Source organism: Diabrotica virgifera, chromosome 3, assembly GCF_917563875.1.
Source record: "Diabrotica virgifera virgifera chromosome 3, PGI_DIABVI_V3a".
Lineage (NCBI taxonomy): Eukaryota > Metazoa > Arthropoda > Insecta > Coleoptera > Chrysomelidae > Diabrotica > Diabrotica virgifera.
Window position 1 is genome coordinate 117660056 of NC_065445.1, and position 12411 is coordinate 117672466.

The 12411-nt window shown below is 32.1% G+C and overlaps 1 protein-coding gene across 1 annotated transcript in view; it reads right to left on the reverse strand.

The window, feature by feature from the left end:
* Positions 1-12411, reverse strand: part of LOC114334579 (protein alan shepard) — a 531107-nt gene that overhangs the window by 388797 nt on the left and 129899 nt on the right. Inside the window, exon 3 of the mRNA XM_050645412.1 lies at positions 11761-11786. The gene's annotated coding sequence lies outside the window, so the exon portion shown is untranslated. The remainder of the gene's footprint in view (positions 1-11760; positions 11787-12411) is intronic.

Sequence of the window (12411 nt, forward strand, 5' to 3'; positions counted from 1 at the left end):
GCGCAGTGACTACAGTAGGAAAAATGAAAGAATACCCATGAACGAACATATAAAACACGCTGTATTTTCCTGTCACCGTGTCATACAAAAAATTGGCCAGCGCAAGTACATGTAATAATTATTATTACATGAACTTGCGCTGGGCAATTTTCTTTGTGACACGGTGACAGGAAAATACAGTGTGTTTTATATGTTCGTTCATGGGTATTCTTTTATTTTTCCGACTGTATATATTTTGGTACATGCTATTTTGATATGTTTAGTGTTTGTTTGATAGAAAAATATTTGTTAAGGGAGGGGAAGCAGAACTATTCAGATGTTTCAAACTTAATTGTAATAAATCAATGTATATATATAAAAGTATATATTTAGGTTAGCAAAATAATTATATGTATTTAGTTGACATGACATGTAGGTACAAAATATTGTTAAAATAATTTTTATACGTAAGTGAATTATTATAATAAACTATTTTAAATGCAAAATAAGCCACAATTTAACTAAAAAATTATTTTATTAACGTTTCGACGTCCAAATCGGATGTCATTGTCAAAATACAAAAATTAGTCAGATTAAATAAATTATTAGAAAAAATTTTTTACTAAGCAACAACATTTTTGTTTAATTTAATAATATTTTGTATTTTGACAACGACATCCGGTTTAGACGTCGAAACGTTAATAAAACCAATTTTTTAGTTAAATTGTGGCTTAGTTTCCATTTAGAATAGTTGATTACAAAAATTGCACAAGGATAATAGCTTCAGCACAAGTTAATTATTATTGTGAAAGCTTTAGGTCTTCCTTTTATTTTAATCTTGGACGGTAATACTATTTCATTTATAACTAAAAAATATATATTAATTTATAGTCTCTTATCTTTTTCGTACTGTTTGAAAATGTTCTTAAACGCATTAAAAGAACTAAATAATTGTCCACACTCCATAGTTAATTTAAAAACAAACACTAAACAAATAAAAAATAAGAAATCACTAACACTCTAACTTTTTATTTGCGTACACGTTAGCGTATATCTAAACACAACCTTATATATAGGTATATTCTTCTTCTCCTTCTTCAGTTTATTGGCCTCCACCTACTTGAGTATTTGGCCAGCTCATCGTCGTGGAATAAGTCAAAAATGTTTATATTCTACTGACATTTATCGTATGTCATTGTAATAATATATACCAGTTTGTTACAATTGGAGTTTTATACTGTTTTTGAAGGAAAGGAACGAAGGTTTACTATTGAAAATAAAACCATTTTGTAAAAGTACAAATTTCTATGAATAGTTCAAACGATCAAAAACACTTGTAACGTCACATAAATGTATTTTCTACTGACGTTTATAACGTCTAATTTAAAATTCTGTTTACTTTATTGGAAAAATGTAAACGTACAACCCAGTGACGTCACGACGCGTTTAGGGCCACCTGTTTTAATTTGAATTTTTAATCGTCTTTAGGGGCCAAACGAAAGACAAACAAAACTTTTTTATCTTTGATACATGTTTTAAATTATGTTCTGTTGTGATTTATAACATTTTTTTCGAATTTAAAAATTTATGCAAGTTCCCTATTGTATCGCCCAGTAGTTATCGTCCCATGACGGTATTTTGGAAACCGATGTTGGAACGGTTATCTGACTGATAACTGATTTATCTATCATTATCATATATTTGTCATTTTTGTTGGTGACAGCTTGTGTGCTTTTAGTCGATCAAAGGCTCAAAAAATTTAAAGAATGAAATCCTAGTGCGCAAGTCAGTCCAACCAGCACATAAGCATTTGCCCGATTACTGAAATGATCATCACGAAACCGTCACCGAAAGATCACAATTATAGACGGAGAGGCAGCGCTGAAAAATCTCTTTGAATTTACTAAAGCTAGATTTTTCACAGTTGATTACTGGGAATGTGTAGAGAAACATACTGCGGTCGGTCAAGCGAAACGTAGAACAGGGGTTACTGAGAGGGTATCAAAGTTGCTTTCCTACGAAGGTAATTATTTCCATTTACTAAGGCTGAAAATCAGTACACACATTCTAAATTAAATATAAATAAAAGTTATTATAGTCGGTCGATCGGCCCCAATAGCCGATTGAGGAAATGAAGCATTTTGGCTCACAATTTTTTCGTCCAGCATGGATTTACTTGAAATTTTCACAAAAGGTAGGGAATAGTCCAAGGATCATATTCTATACCATGCCGCTATCATACGCTAAAACCTTGGGGGTGGTTGCCACCCCCAAGGAATTTATTATTACATTTTAAATGGATGGAAAAAGTGATTCTAAGAAAAAAATGTTTTTTATATTTTCTTCGGAAAACTAATATTTTTCGAGTTATTCGCGCTTGAACAGTTTTAGAAAATAACGAAAAAATTTACTTTTTTTAGAGGGTTTTTTGAGAATACCTCGAAAAATCTTCTATATATTTTTGGCGATAAAAAGTTTCTTCAAAAATGATTTTGTAGGATTTTTAAAGAGCTATAAGACTGTGTAAATTAAATTCCGTAAGATCCCTTAGTTTTTAATTGGGGCGGGTTTAAAGGTCTCGAATAAGGGGGTGTTTGCTGGTAGAGGTTTTAAACAGCTATATCTGGCTAACTATTCACTGTAATGAAAATCTATGCACAGGGTAACTTTAGTCATTAAAAAAGCTACAATTTAGTAGTTTTTAATTTTTTTCGTGTCTTCAGTATTTTCGGAGATATTTTGAAGTAAAAGGTGAAAAATACCAAATTGTAAAAATCAATTTTTCATTAAACTCCAATTTTTCCAAAATTAGGCATTTTAAATAGGCCAAACTCCTTGAGTGTATTGATAATATAAATATAAAAGGAACTACAGAAATCTGAAGACCAATTTTGAATTAGGAAGGTAGTTAGGGGGTTGTTTTCACTGATTTTTTTCGTAGAGAAAAGCAGGTACCGACATTCTTTTGATTATAAGTCGCTTAATTTTCATGCTAGAGACTTTTTATTATTTTTTTTGAAAGGTCTAATTGTATACTTGAAAAAAGATTATTTAAGTTTTCCTCGAAAAATGCAAATTTTTCCCATTATTTGGCTTTGAATATTTCAAATTATGCATTTGAAGGAAAAAGCTAACCTTTAACATGCCGTATCTCGGTTTGTATTGGTCTTAAAGATATTATTGGAAAAGAATTTGGTTTGTATTACTAAAAGATACAATTTTGATATCTACAGCATTTTTTGATTCAATGCATATTTTTCGAGTTATTCTCAAAATACCCTCTAAAAAAGTCGATATTTTCGTCGAAAAACTGTTATTTTCAAGCGCGAATAACTCGAAAAATATTAGGTTTACGAAGAAAATGTAAAAAACATTTTTTTCTTAGAATCAATTTTTCCATCAAACTACATGGTTAAAATGTAATAAAAAATTCCCACCCCCGAGATGGGGTGGCAACCACCCCCAAGGTTTTAGCGTATGATAGCGGCATGATATAGAAAATGATCCTTGGACTATTCCCTACCTTCTGTGAAAATTTCAAGTAAATCCATGCTGGACGAAAAAATTGCGAGCCAAAATGCTTCATTTCCTCAATCGACTATTGGGGCCGACCGACTGGCTCTGTCCCGTCATACAGCTGACCGACTATAATAACTTTTATTTATATTTAATTTAGAATGTGTGTACTGATTTTCAGCCTTAGTAAATGGAAATAAATTACCTTCGTAGGAAAGCAACTTTCATATCCTCTCAGTAACCCCTGTTCTACGTTTCGCTTGACCGACCGCAGTATGTTTCTCTACACACTCACAGTAATCAACTGTGAAAAACCTAGCTTTAGTAAATTCAAAGAGCTTTTTCAGCGCTGCCTCTTGGTCTATTATTCTTGTTGGAACAGTGGGAAGGACGATCCGATGACGATCATATTTTTGTTGGAACGGATTTTGTTTACTGCGCAGGAGCGTTACCGTTTCGTGACGGTTCTCGGTCCTGTTGGAACAAACCTAATAGGAACGCGTTTAGTTCGTCCGCAGCAGTTGATTGGGGAATAATTGAAAGAGTCTGACAATATAGTTACGGCTTTATCAAAAATGTTTTGTTGGTCACGAATATATTGCAAAATTCTGTCCAGTGCCTCCAATAGCCTCTTGTGAGTCACTGTACATTCTACATTCGTCACAAACTATTAATTTGCCTACCTATAAAATCTTCGCCATTGATTTATTTTTGGTGATGTTACATTCTGGTGTTTTATTGAATTGCATGTAAAATGGTAACTTCAAGACAGAATGTGCAGTTCCTCCGCCTTCTAATAAAGTTACAGCTATTCCAGATGAAGTCAACTATAGGGCTACTACGATCTGATGTGTGGTGGTGTGGTACAAACTGAAAGGTGGTGACTGTCCAAAAACTTACATCGGTCAAACTGGCAGAGCCTGGACAAACGGAAAGAAGAACACAAAAGGGCTTTCAACAATAGAAAAAAAGATTCTACATACGCACTTCACCTTTTAGATCATAATCATTCTTTCAAATTCTTCATATTCAAAATAAAGGCCAAGCTATGTTTATTAGAATCTGTGGAAATTAATAAATTGAAATATACAGATATAATTTTGAATGCCCAACTTGAGACAAACATCAACTTGTGAAGACAGATTTTTTGTCACAAATTAAACGAGGATTCAAAAAAGACTTTTAATTTGAAATATTTCAGTGGAGTACCATTTTTATCTTTAAAAAATTTCAGACCATTACCCGTACGCGCGCCAATGGTGAATATAAAATTCTTAATTGTGTGTCAAAACATGTGCAATAACTATGTCTTAAAACCCACCAAAGTTCATTTGCACAACTCAAGCGGTTTTAGAGCAATAAATAAATCGTCAGTTTGTAAGAAAAATTTTAACACCCCGTATCTCGGAAACAAATGAAAATCGAATAGCAACATACGAGTTATTTTTGATTATTTTTACGTATATCTTAAAGTTTGGCGCGTTCCTCCCCTCACCTGTATATATGTCTTAACAAAAACACTCAAATATTAGTCATAAATATCAACTATCAAAATATTTTTTATAAAACGGAGTGTCAACGAATGCCAAACCTAATGAATTAATGGCGATGACATCAAATATTATAATGATATGACGTCACGACCAATGAGGGCATGTTTTGGGCTGCCTGCTATAATTTGAATTTTCTCTCGATTTTAATCGTCTTTAGGGGCTAAACGAAAGACAAACATTTTTTTTCCTTTGATATGTTTTAAATTATGTTCTGTTGTGATTAATAGCATTTTTTTCGAATTTAAAATTTTATTCAAGTTTCCTATTAAATTTGGCGCCAGCTCTATAAAACCTGAATTGTAGCCTATTAGACAAGGCAAAAACGGCGGGTTCGTTGGAAAAAATATTCCCATGAGATTTTTTTGCATAATCCCATTTGTAATACACCCAAGAATAAGGTTCAAGAAGTCGCCCACGCGAAAAGTTGTCCAAATTTTTTTTAATCAATTTGCAAAAATTATTATTTTTGCTCCGGATAATTTTTTTAGGTTTTTTAGACCGTTCTGGACAAAAAAGGTCTCTTGTAATTTTCTCTAGAGTATGGTTTTCGAGTTATAAGCAATTTAAAATTTGGAAAACGCGAAAATGGCCATTTTTAAGACTTAGTAACTCGTTTAAAAATTATTATTATGAAAGTCAGAACGTGACTAAATCAAAGTTTAAAGCCCCCCCACATGATCCTGAAGAAATTTGTGTCATCAATTTATTACTAAGCTTTTATTTTTAATTATTAACAATAAGTCGTAAGATCATATTGACGCGGCTGTAAATGTGAGTGCGAGTAAGATACCCCATTGGACTGTCGGAATGGCATCTCTCTCGCATCACCATAGACGGCCGCCTAATACGTGCAGGCGCTCATTATTATTACTTAAAAATAACAGCTTAGTAATAAAATAATGACAAAAATTTCTTCAGGATCTTGTATGGGGGGCTTTAAGCTTTGATTTAGTCACTTTCTGACTTTCGTAATAATAACTTTTAACCAATTTATTAATCCTTGAAAAGCGCCCTTTTTCGTTTTTTTCAATTTTAAATTGTCTATAACTCGAAAACGATCAACTTTGGAGAAAAATTACAAGAGACCTTTTTTGTCCAGAATGGTCAAAAAAAACCTAACAAAAATTTGTACGGACCAAAAATATTGATTTTTGCCATTTGATTAAAAAAAAATGGTTAAAAAAAATTGGACCACTTTGGGGTCTGGGATGTCTCATGAATGTGATTATGCAAAAAAATCTCATGGGAACATTTTCGCCTTATCTATATCGGATTGGAAATAATGACGATTCAAGCACCCGTAAGAAATGTTAGGGTTAACAATATGTTAAAGTTAAACATATTAAGTGATCTGTTCCGGAAAGGACGACAGACTATGGAAACCATTATCTCGTGTATAAATCATTCTCCGAATTATTCAAAATTATGTTGTTTTCGATAAGGCAACTATATTCACTCTTTCAGTTTTTGGCAATGTACCAATGAGATCTTTTCAACGTGGGCTAGAAAAATATCTCTTTGGTTTTCGTAGGGATTTGTAGGTCATTGTTTCAGACCTATGTCCTTTCCGGAGACCGATTTTCGCAAAATCGAGTTGAAAAATCGATCGAATAATGCATGTATGTAACAAGGAATATCCGATTAACCCAACACGAAGATTGTATTACATAGAATAATAATGTGTAAGTTCGTATCTTCGTATCAGTATATGTACGTAATTAGCTTAAAGATTTACGTGACAGCTCGTAAAGAACCAATCACGCGTTAATGCGTGATCAAAGTATAAGAGCTTCATTAACAAACTATACTGAGTGTTTCAACCATAGATAGCAGTAATAATAAACTAACTATAGAACTCGGGGCGGGGAAGATAAATGAAGCCGATTTTTTAAAGTTTTACGCTTCTTTCACACACTAAGAATTTGAACGTCCGGTGGTTTTGGCGTCCGGCAGTTTTGACGCAGGTTCAGAATTGACTGTCCTTTCAGACACTTAAGAATTTGAGTCGCACGAAACTATTTTGCTGGGTTGTTTGGTATATTAATTTTTATTTACCCGTGTTGAGCTGCCCCCCCCCCCACTTGCAAAAATTAAAAAACAAATAGCCCTGATTTATGAGCTATTTATGAGCTCTCATATTCCGCAAACTAAAAATTTTGAGCTCGTTCCACTGAGCAGGAATTTAATACCCTAGTGGGTTCCACTACTTAAAAATAGGAATATTGAATCGGTTTTTGCGGCAGAATTACGAGCTATTTATGAGCTCTTGAAATTATATAGTTTCGATTTTTGAGCTCATCCCCTTCACCCCCAAACAACCCTTTAATTGATTTAACTTAAGAGAAAGATGCTGAGAAAACTTAAAATATATCGTATTGCGAATATAATTCCTATAGCTTATATACTCTAAGAATAAACTATTAAATCAAGAGCATTTCGATTATTGAGCTACAACCCCTTCGCCAGAAAACCACCCTATCTTCCCGGCTTAAGAGAAAGTTGTACTTAAAATGCGTTAAACTACTTATTTGGCGACTACATATCATTTAATAATTTATAACCTTCCAAATTACGCGCATTTAGATCAGTAAATTGCAATTTATTTTGTATAGTGCAGTCACTGAAGGTAAAAATCAACGATTACCTTCAATTTCGGTGAACCTTCATCGATTTTCACGAAAATTGGTCAGTGGTTAGAGGATACGTCAAGAAACAAAGGTGACATGGTACCACCTTGCGCCTTTACCCTGAGGGTGGATACCGCCCCTTCTCGGGGGTGAAAATTATTAAATAAAAAATAACTGCACAAATCAATAAAAGAACAAATTAAAAGCAAAATTTATTATATAAAGTTAATAAAATAAGTAAATACTTTTTAAGTTATTAAAGATCAAAGATTTTAATTATTTGTGAAAAAAATGCATGTTTTGAAGAGGTTTTTTGTAAATCACTGAAAAACTGTAAGTTTTTACAAAAAAGTTAATAGTAGTTTAATTCGTATAGCTTATATTCTAAGAATAAACTCTAAAATCACGCGCCTTTCGATTATTGAACTACAACCCCTTCGCAAGAAAACCATCCCATATTCCCGGCTTAAGAGAGGGTTGTACTTAAAATAATTTAAATTAATTATTTGTCGACTATATATTGTTTAATAATTTATGAGCTCGCAAAATATACGCATCTCAATTATTGAATTGCCATTTTCTTTCTATAGTGCAGTCACTGAAGGTAAAAATCAACTATGACCTTCGATTTCGGTAAATCTCCATTCATTTTCACGAAAATTGGTGAGCGGATTTTGATACTATCAACTTTTTCTGGATCTTATTTTTCATAGGTATTTCTAAGTACTTTGACAAGTATTTAGTACCTAAGTGTTATAAAATGCATCTCTTTCCCGATATTTAAGCTTGAACCCTTAGATTTGAACAGTCGCGGAAAAAAATATACATTTAATTACCAATAACTTACTTTAAATTAACATTAAAGGGTTTTTCAAGTAAGCAATTTATTATATTTTTTATTAGCTTCAATTTTAGTGATGAAAACTTTTTTGTAAAAACTTACAGTTTTTGAGTCATTTATGAAAAATCGCTCTAAAGCATGCATTTTCTTTCCAAAAATTAAAATATTTGATCTTTAATAACTCAAAAAGTATTGATTTATTTTAATCACATTATATAACAAATTTTGCTTACAATTTGTCCCTCTCTCGATTTGTGGGGTTATTTTTAATAAAGTAATTTTCACTCCCGAGAAGGGGTGACATATACCCCAGGCTAAAACCCCAAGTTCTTATTGTCAATTCGTGAAAATAAATGGCGATTTACCGAAATCGAAGGTAATAGTTGATTTTTACCTTCAGTGACTGCACTATAAAAAGAAAATCGCAATTCAATAATTGAGATGCGTATATTTTGCAAGCTCATAAATTATTAAATGATATGTAGTCGCCAAATAATTAATTTAAATTATTTTAAGAACAACTCTTTCTCTCTTAAGCCGGGAATATGGGGTCGTTTTCTTGCGAAGGGGTTGTAGCAATATAATCGAAAGACGCGTGATTTAAGAGTTTATTCTTAGAATATAAGCTATACGAATTAAACTACTATTAACTTTTTTGTAAAAACTTAAAGTTTTTCAGTGATTTACAAAAAACCTCTTCAAAACATGCATTTTTTTCACAAATAATTAAAATCTTTGATCTTTAATAACTTAAAAAGTATTGACTTATTTTATTAACTTTATTTAATAAATTTTGCTTTTAATTTGTTCTTTTATTGATTTGTGCATTTATTTTTTATAAAATAATTTTCACCCCCGAGAAGGGGCGGTATCCACCCTCAGGGTAAAGGCGCAAGGTGGTACCATGTCACCTTTGTTTCTTGACGTATCCTCTAACTACTGACCAATTTTCGTGAAAATCGATGAAGGTTCACCGAAATTGAAGGTAATCGTTGATTTTTACCTTCAGTGACTGCACTATACAAAATAAATTGCAATTTACTGATCTAAATGCGCGTAATTTGGAAGGTTATAAATTATTAAATGATATGTAGTCGCCAAATAATTAGTTTAATGCATTTTAAGTACAACTTTCTCTTAAGCCGGGAAGATAGGGTGGTTTTCTTACGAAGGGGTTGTAGCTCAATAATCGAAATGCTCTTGATTTAATAGTTTATTCTTAGAGTATATAAGCTATATGAATTATATCCGCAATACGATATATTTTAAGTTTTCTCAGCATCTTTCTCTTAAGTTAAATCAATTAAAGGGTTGTTTGGGGGTGAAGGGGATGAGCTCAAAAATCGAAAGTATATAATTTCAAGAGCTCATAAATAGCTCGTAATTCTGCCGCAAAAACCGATTCAATATTCCTATTTTTAAGTAGTGGGGGGGGGGCTGACTCAGCCCCCCCACTAGGGTATTAAATTCCTGCTCAGTGGAACGAGCTCAAAATTTTTAGTTTGCGGAATATGAGAGCTCATAAATAGCTCATAAATCAGGGCTATTTGTTTTTTAATTTTTGCAAGTGGGGGGGGGGCAGCTCAACACGGGTTTTTTATTTACACTATGTGGCTGAAGTATTATTGTGATTGATACTATATATTGATTTTATATCTAATAAAACAAAAATCTGTAAACATAAATAGTTTTAATCAAGATTTGCATTAATATTATCTCATAAGTAAAAAACGCACGTGTTTATGTAAAAACAATTTAAAGCAGGAAAGGTGGTTGGATATTTACAATAGAACAAATAAAAATGAAGCGGTAAAATTTTTCATCTACAAAATTTTAAACTTAATAAACCAAAAAACAATTATTTTAAAAAATAATGATCTAAAAACAATACTTTAAAACGAGTGGATGACAGAGGGTCTTTTAAATTATGTACATGAAAAACATAGATTGTATGATCAGCTAATCCAAGATCCCACAAATAACTTAATAAAACAACGATATGCAGATTATAAAAATAAATTATGACTTTAATTAAAACTGCAAAAAGAAATTACACAAAACAACAAATTAAAATTATTATGCACCTACTTCAAACAGCTACAATTAAATAGAAGAAGCAAGAAAGCACTAAAATCGGCCTTAGCTCCGAAAAAAAAGGACAAGACGGATCTTAATAATTCTTTTTGCATTCGATTCGTGAATGCGCCAGGAAACTTTGTGAACCGGAGCCATGATATAATATTGAAAAACTGCATACAAAAAATGCATTCTTAAAGTGCATCTCAAACAGACAATAAAAAAAATTCAGAACTCGTCAATTATCGGCGGAAATAAGTTCAACTTTGTTATTCGGAGGTTTTTGGGGTCGCTGAAAACGAATATGACGTCAAAAGTGATCTCCGGAGCACCTGTTGCCAAGGGTACCTACTGTTTACGTCGTCATTAAAATTTATTAAAAAAATAGTCAAAAATCATTACTCGGGGGTTTTTGGAGCCGCTAACGACGAATATGACATCGGAAGTGATTTTGGGAGTACTTTGTGCCCAGGGTACCTACTGTTTAGCTATCTTGTGGAGTTTTCGGCAAAAAATTTATTAAAAAATTAGTCAAAAATAATTACTTGGGGATTTTTGGGTTCGCTAATGACGAATATGACATCGGAAGCGATCTCCGGAATACCTAGTGCCCAGGGTACCTACTTCTTATGGAATTTTCGGCAAATTCATTAAAAAATTAGCCAAAAATCATAACTCGGGGAGTTTTTGGGTCGCTGACGACCAATATGACATCGGAAGTGATCTACCGAGTACCTGGTACCCAGGGTACCTACTGTTTACCTCGTTTTCTGGAGTTTTCGGCAAATTCATTAAAAAATTAGTCAAACATCATTAGTTACGAGATAAACAGTAAGTACCCTAGGCACCAGGTACACCGGAGATCACTTCCGATGTCATATTCGTCGTCAGATACCCCAAAAACCCCTAAGTAATGAATTTTAACTAATTTTTTAATAAATTATAATCACTATCCGTGTCTATAATCAATGCCATAAGGGGGCAAATGAATGTAAACAATGTTTGAAATTTTATCTACTTGTTTTTCGTGATATTTACATGGAATTTTTTGTGCGAGTAGTTTTTTCAGTTGAAAGTAAGATAATCTGTACGTAATTTGAAACAGTTGAAAGTTATATGAAATAGGTACATAATCGTATAAAATTTAATACAATCTGAACAGACTTACCTAAAATAATAAGTCACGTGTGTAGCCTGAAACAAACAACTTTATTATACATAATAGTTGTTAATATAATGTACAAATACTTTAAAAATAAATTATAAAAAAACTACTTTAATTTTACCCAAACTTTTACCGATCAATCTGTAAATCGAACAATGAATAAAACTTTAAATAAAAATGTATGTAACTATAAAAATAATATTGTAGTATGTTATGAATAAATCTTGTCAATAATTCTTGTCAATATTATCTGTTTTATTCATTTTTGATAAATTTATACCAAATTTTTGTGAAAATATGAAAAAAAATTTATGGATGAAATTTATGGCTAAGGTAACACCGGTGAATAAATGTATGACTATAAATGAATTTATGACTATGAATCTGCAATCTATCACAAACAAGTCTGGCTAATTGGCTCTGCCAAAGCCATTTTTCAGAAAAAAAACCTTTACTAAATGTTTTAAATTGGGGCATATACACTTATTAAGAAAATTGTGCTTCTTTAAGAAGATTGGACTTCTTTGTGCTTTTTCTTTGCTATTTATATCTGATGAGTTTTCCCTTCTATGATACAATAGTAATAATAATACCTCCTAGTATCGGTAACACATGGAAAGTGAGTAATGTTTAACACTAATTTTTTTCGACAGG